Source organism: Dysidea avara, chromosome 9 (assembly GCF_963678975.1).
Source record: "Dysidea avara chromosome 9, odDysAvar1.4, whole genome shotgun sequence".
Taxonomy (NCBI): domain Eukaryota; kingdom Metazoa; phylum Porifera; class Demospongiae; order Dictyoceratida; family Dysideidae; genus Dysidea; species Dysidea avara.
In genome coordinates this window covers 25,970,540-25,978,739 of record NC_089280.1, presented here as the reverse complement: position 1 = coordinate 25,978,739, position 8,200 = coordinate 25,970,540, and positions in this window count along the sequence as shown.

Below are 8,200 nucleotides of genomic sequence, written 5' to 3'. Positions count from 1 at the left end.
CCAATGTCTTATAAGCTTTACTTAAAATAATGTCATGATGAGTTTTCCACTCAAGATTATCACTTAATGTAACTCCGAGATCTTTAGATTGTTTAGTAATGATTATGTTACGACTAATAGTATATGATGTAGGAGACTTCCGGTTAAAAGATAAATGGCAGCTTTTAGATGAGTTAAAATGTAAATTAGAGGATGTACTCCAGCTAAAGAGGTTGGCAATGTCACATTGTAACAGTTGTTCGCCAGGAGGTGTCTTAATGTGCCTGAAACATTTGGTGTCATCTGCAAAGAGTAAAGCCTCACTGTCAGTAATAAAATTAGGTAGATCATTCATAAACATGATAAAGAGAAGTGGACCGAGAATACTGCCCTGGGGTACCCCAGATTCAACAGATAAAAGATCAGAATAACAGTTATTAATAGAAACAAACTGGGATCTGGTACTAAGGTAGGCTTGAAGCCAAAGCCACAAGCTACCTGAAATGTTAAAGTTATGAAGTTTGGACAATAGATAAGAATGGGAAACCGAATCAAAAGCCTTACTGATATCTAAGTAGATGGCATCAAATTGGTCACGAGAAGAAAATGCATTGTGTAGAAATAGAAGTAGCTGTTGAGTAGTAGACCGATTGCGCATAAATCCAAACTGAGCAGGGTTGATGTAGGCCGAAATGTGATCAACCATTTTGTTGTAGATGATACGTTCTAGAACTTTAGATGTATTACTGAGTAGAGAAATTGGACGGTAATTTTTCACTGAGGTGGGATCACCTGATTTAAAAATTGGAACAATCTTATGGACTTTCCAGTCTCTAGGCAAGTATGAAAACTGAAGCATTAAATTAAATAAATAGCAGAGAGGTTGATAAAGGGCTGTGGCACCTTTGTAAAACAATTGGTGGTATTCCATCAGGTCCCATGGCTTTGGTGGTATCTAAATTAAGAAGAACGTTAAGTACTTCACTATCAGATATATTGAACTCAGATAACATAGTATGATGATCAATGTCATCAGAGGGTACCGGATGGCTTGATGCTTTGGTGAATACTGAATAAAAATATTTGTTGAAAAGGGAGGCTTAGCTGAGTCAGAGTTGGCAGAGATGGAGTCATAATAAACAGAACATGGAATACAATTGGAATTTGTTAAACTTCGAATGTACTTATAGATTTTAGAGTTGCTGTAGGAAAAGTTAGAGGTCAAAGTAGATTCATAGTCAGCCTTAGCATTGCTTATTTCAGCTTGGAGTAGTGTTTCGTTATTTTCAAGTTTGAGTTTATTCTGTTCAGAGGGATGCTTATTGTATTTACGTCTCAGAGTTCGAACACAATTAATATTGTGTCTAATAGAAGAGTTGAACCATTTAGGCTGATTGTAGCGATTGACTCTAACAGTGGGTATAAACTGTTTTATCCCATCCTTGATAAGTTCACTAATGTAGCACCACACATGTTCAATATTGTCAGACTCAAGGCAAGGGGAGAAGTCAGAATTGCTTAAAAAGTAGCAGAGACTGTTGTAATCACCTTTGGTATAGTCAAATGATGTTGTTGCTTGGTTATGTACATAATGATTGAGAGTTTGCACATCAAAAGTTATTATGTAATGATCTGAGGGAATAGACAGAGGTGGTACAGAATGAACATTTACATTGAATATGTGATCAGGAAGTGCATGTTTATTTTAACTGCCAGCTGAATATATCTCTTATTGTGATCCCGCGGGTGGTTGTAGATGACTGGGTAAGATGGTCATGTGGCACTGAGATAATTTTTTCTTCCCGACTCACTGTCAGCTAACGAATCCATTGAGTGATGTTGCATAATCCAGGGCTAATATTGCAAAACCGACCCTACACGTAAATAACTCACAGTGTCTTTTAATTGGGCGTGCGCTTCGTAGTTTCTTGGCCGCGCGCCTCACTACCTTGAGTCTCTTGATCTAATAAGTAACCATATACATATGCAGAAGATTTCCATGCATTTGAAGTGATTCAGGCGATTGATGTGATTCAGTTTGCAAATGTGGTTGTTCAGCATTTGTATTAGCCATGCAGGTGTCTATCCACTCCCCTTGGCATGCAATTTGCCTAACTGCTCCTATTGGTTATTTAGTATCCCTTGACTAAGTGATTAATGTCACTACGCAACAACAATAGATGATCTCTGTGTGTTCATGTTTTTTTCTCTTCAACTGTGGGAGTAGCTATAGAAGATAAATGGCTTCACTCATCACCAGTAATAATAGTATTGTTCAACCTAAATTAGTGCCTTGTGTGGTCCAGTTCTTCAAATCCAGGACCCTGCCAATATGTCTTACAACAGGCTGAGCAAGTATGTGTCAGTGTGAGTGCATGAGAATTGCATGCAGGATATTTTCCATTAAATTACACACAAAATGATACCAATACTGCTTTTACACTGGTTATATACCTTTAAATGGAGGCCATCACCATGTTGAATATAGATGTCTTGTGTGACACCAGAGGACACGTACTGTTCTAAGGTCTTTATATTCACCATCAAGTAGTCTATTATCTATGATCAATCTAATTGTGTCATTGCAATTATGCCGGTTTACTGATAGCTGAAAACTTAAACAAATAGTCAGGTAGTGAAATTAACAGTTGCTATCATGTTGCCATGCATGGTTAAAGTACTGAAAATGGCAAATATTGGTGGACAATTCCTTCGCAATGGGTTATAAGCACTACAAAATTAATTCAGTGAAGAAGATCTATAGGTATGATTTGACTACTTTTGTGTGTATAGGTCTCCAACCCAGCTGTTACACCATTATGCTATCATAATTTCTCCCAGTGTCTCAAGTGGCAGTTTTGATACCTGTAAGCATTCGAGCATTAATCAGATGGCTTCAGGTTCAAGGCTGCCCAGGTCCAGTCATGGATTTTTTTCTCCTTTCTGCACCTTTTCAAACATACTTATATAACAACTACTTTAAATAGGCTGTGGGACCAAATGTCCTATAGACCTTCAACACTTGTGCTGTAAAGCCTTATTAAATAAAATTAAATTTAAAAAAAAGTTAACATTAGGATAGTATCAGTGTGTTAATAATCATCAACTATTCAACTGCAGTGGAGACATTATGTGTGGAATAATCATACTTCAATAATTCTTGCAATTGTAGACTTAACTCAGTAACCCATTTCAACAGGTTAAGGTAGTGATGGCATATACTTTATACCTGACACAACAGGTGATGTAAGGATACACTTTAAACGGGGCAAATTAATAGGGACCCGCCGATTATGCTCATAATTTTACCTATTATGCTATGCTGCACTGCTCAAAAATTCACCTATTATGCTTAAATTAATGCTCAATATTTACCTATTATGCTCGATTATGCTCAATGTTCATGCCTTAGTTCATATACTTTGCTACTAGTTTAACACTGTATAGAAAGAAAAAAAATGAGTGGCTGAAACACAAATAATAAATTCTTGCTGCATGTAAGAGAAAAGATCGATATACTCTAATAGAACAGTCAGTTTGATGATTGTTCTATTAGAGTTACTGACTGCTCTATTAGAGTATATCGATCTTATTTTGCAATTGTCATTTTCCAGCAAGAATTTACACTATCGTACAAATATTTCACCTATTATGCTGGAATTATGCTTAATGCTTTTAGGTACCTATTATGCTCAAAATTATGCCAGCATAATCGGCGGGTCCCTACAAATGAATTAGGTGAAGCTGCACCTGTACAAAATTAATAATGAAGGACAGACTTCCAACAATATTGCAAATATCTGTTGGCAACAAAATTGTCATTAAACTCCAAGCTGGCATCTTAGACATAAACAGGATCATCTTTTGCAGTGATCCAGCAGGCATAGCTCATTTTGCTGTCTCTACTTGTTAAACTACAGTGGAACCTCAGTTATCCAAACCCCTTGGGACCAGCGGTGGTCTGTAAGTCTGAAAAGTTCATTTCTCTGAAACTGTATATAAATAACCTTAACAGAAAATATCAGTATTATTAACTACCCTAATAGAACAGTCACTACTCTAATAGAGCAGTCATTTCCATAGTTCATAATCTGGATAAGTGGGGTCTGTTTTCCACTGTAGAACTCTCTTATTTATTACAAATAATGTATAGCAAGTTCAATTTTTAGATTGGCTGCACAGCAACTTTTCATGTTGCGTTATCTTAACTTTTATACCCATATGGTTCAATTTTTAAAAAAATGACATGAATACATCATGATCCTGCCATTTACACTGATGGTAATGTCTCAAATTGAATCACATAGGTGTGGCAGAAGACACTCTTTATTTTATTCTATGATAGCTGAATATGAGGCAAAAAATAAAAATGGATATGTATATCTGGGTTGAATGTGAATCATCAGTAGTGTTCTTATGTATAGTTTCCTGTCCATCATTAAGTGATCCTGATAATGGGACAATCACTTGTTCACTGGGAGATGATGGAGTTCCTTCCTATGAAGACACTTGTAATTTCACATGTAACACTGGTTATGAGCTAACTGGTAGTCTTCAGAGAACATGTCAGTCTGATGGTAGTTGGAGTGGATCACCATTGTCCTGTACCATCATGGAGTGTCCCTCATCATCACTACCAATGAACAGCTGAGTCTTGTAGTAGCACATATCAGTCAATGTGTGCTCTGCAGTGTGAAGAAGGTTTTAATGGTAGTGGAGACCCATCACATGTGTGTGATGTTGAAGGGACCTCAGTCAAGTGGAGAAGTGTGGGAGGAAATTTTGATTGCGTTTCTATTGGTAAGTGTAATCCTGCATTACAATCATTGAGTTCGTCATTACATATAGCAAGTTCTGATGGTGGAGGATCAGATGGAATTGTTTATGCTGTGATTGGGGCAGCTGCTGGAGGAAGTGCAGTATCTGTAGTCCTAACCTTGTTGTGTACTACAGCTCTTTATTTAAGGTGGTCATATAAAAACAAAAAAGCTAAGAGCTTTTCTAATGAGCCCCATCATGAGTGTATACAAGATAGTCAGTCAGTTCCGCATCAGAAAACTGTGAGTACCATCAAGGTGGATTACAAACCATCCTATGGAATAGTAGACAATGATAGTAATGCTGTCAAGATGGACTCTAATTTACTATATGAGATAATAGATTTGGATGTTACTGATGATGATGATGACCTATCTTATGATACAGGAAAGCTCAAGAGGAAGATTACTGAAGCTCCTTTGTCCCTTCATGGAGAGAATACCATCAAAACAAAGACCATTTCTTCACATAAGTCAATTGTCAGAGACAATAATACAAGCTTTAACCCATTGCATGATGCCACAAGCCATGATTATGATTATGTGGAACTTGATAAAATCAACTACAAAGATAATACTAGCAAGATGGAAATTGATCCAATATATCAGTCAACTGCAGGACATAGTAGAGCAGTTGAGATTTATGATGTAACAAACATTGAGAGTGAGATAAGTGAAGATTGTGTTGTTGAAGTTGATGATACAAATCATCATGGAGATGACACTGTTGAGATGGAGATTGATCCAGTATATCAGACAGCTGCAGAAGCTCAAGACTGCAAGGTAGTCAGAATTTGTGATGTAACAAAGGAAATAGATGAAGATTTATGTAATTATATGGAACCTGATGAAGATCACAGAAAGAACACTAGCAAGATGGAAATTGATCCAATATATCAGTCAACTGCAGGACACAGTACAACAGTGGAGATTTATGATGTAGCAAACATTGAGAGGAAGACAAGTGAAGACCACGATGATGAGGTGAGTCATCACAAAGAAGACACTACTGAGGTGGAGACTGATCCAGCATACCAGTCAGTAGTGTACAAGAAGTAATGCAGATCATAGACTAGTTCTCATATTCCTTAATGTATAGTTTTGATTTTATTTTCATCTTATACACTTAGACTGTACCTGTCTAGTAACGTTAGTGCAGATTTTGTTTCTTACAGAATACAGACATACTAATTAGGGGTGTAGGAAAGAGGGGAATCTGAGAGTTTCAAGAACTCTTTTAGTCTTCTCATACACTAACTTATGCTTCAGCCAACAGTTTCATGAGGTCAAACAGTGTTCCATGGAAGCCATATGTTTGGTAGCACAAAAGTGCACATCTGGTCCAATGCAACAAATTAACTTCATGAAAATCCCTCAAGGAGAATCCACACATGCACATGTGGCCTTTATCCCTACTAGAAAGAATGTGTTGTAATAAACAGAACAGTTGAACAGGAAAATAATTTAGGCCTATAAGGTCAAACATGCTCAAAATGTTGCCCAAACTGCTTTCACCCATTATGCTCTTCAGTGTTCCCATTCTGCTTGCATTATGCTCCTAGGTTAGTTTCATTTCTTATTGGAATATTTGAACGCTCTATTAAAGTGTTTCTTGCAAAGTGACTGTTCTATTAGAGAGTATCTATCTATTTCCACAGACTGCTCTAGAGAGTATCAATCTATTTTCATGGAATTATAAGCTCTACAGTTTGAAATATCCACCTATTATGTTGCTGGCATATTTGATTAGGCCATTTAATAAGCAGTCAAACATATTCTAATAGAACGTTCATCGTGAAAGAGCATTCACTATAAAGAGATAATGAATCTATATGTATAAATCCTCATTGGAAGTAATAACTATTGGGAAAATAACTTCAAACCACTTGTGACAGCTGTATATATGGTATAGGGGACCAGGACAGTTCTGTTGTAAGACCATCAGTCAACCACAGGAAGTGTTGTTCATAGTATTGATAACTCTCCCCCCAATACTTCCTAATGTATTGTGGAGAAGTGGCAGATGAATTTGTGGGTTGTAACAAATAGCTCAATTTTCTGTACTGTTGAACTTAGATCAGTATCAATGGTCTAATTGATTGGGAGAAACTATAAAGTTGACTGCATACTGCCAAGTATAGGATTTGTTGTGCCTGTTTACACTTGGCTTGCTGACAGAGCAGGATTTGACCTGGAACATTTCATTTTCAAAATGTTAACCAGTATAGCAAATAATCAAAAAGTAGTGTGCAACTTAAGATAAAACTTTTTCTGTTATAGAATATCACACAAAGTAAGGAGCAAATTTAAAGGGTGGGAGAGTGTCCCTCTTTAAAGAATTTGTACATACTATTGCTTAATGTACCACTGTAGAATCTTGAGCAATTTCAAACAGGCATATAATATTATATTCAGCACAAAATATCCAAAACCGTCTACCCGTATAGGCATAGAAGGGAGAGAGCAGAAGTCCTTGAGATGGAGGTATTCTAAGCCGTACTGCAATAGAACAGTCATGTCCATTCTTTAAAGGAAGTGAGATGGGTAGTGAAACATACTGTATAGCTAGAACGGTTCCAATTTGTCCAAATTTCAGTTCAGGTCATTAAAATGATAATGATCCACACATGCAGTTATAGCTATAACCAGTCTAATATATGTAATCTGTCCATATAATAATACCTCATGGATATAGCTATTATGAAAATGATAATTAAATGGAAACGTGGGCATTTGAATGTTTTCAGTACACATCTTTAAAATCAATGTCTGCACTTCAAGGTCATGACTGTATGACTAAGTGTGCAGACATACAATGTCCCCTAATGTATACTACATATGCTCCCCTTGAAAATTATGTATATATGAATCTGGTAACAATTATCACCAAAAATCTTTAAAGCTGACATTTTAAACGTATGTTAGAAATTTAGGTTGCTTATGCTGCTGGTACTGTATCGGGAGCAGTATTCAGCAATTAAAAAATGCTTAGATTGAAATAATCTAATAGAGTAGTCAACTACCCTAATAGAAAAAGCACAGCTTATATTTACCTTTACAAACACAGTAAATAGACTAAAATTGTATCCCAGAGTGTTCAAGACCTAAACATTTTTGGGGGGAGATGCCTACAGACCCCAGGATGGCATCCATGTCATCAAACTTCACATCATATTAGTTCCACCTCTTATAAAGACTGCAGATCACACATTGACTGGTATGTGTCACTACAAGACTCAGCCATGCAACATGCTGTTCATTGGTAGTGACGATGAGAGATAAGTATATAGTTGCCAATGAATTTTGCCACTACCAATGAAAATACAATGAAATTATGTACGATGCAGTGATCAATGAAAATTAAAATCAATGAAATTATTGTTGTTAGTCCATCTCCATCACTG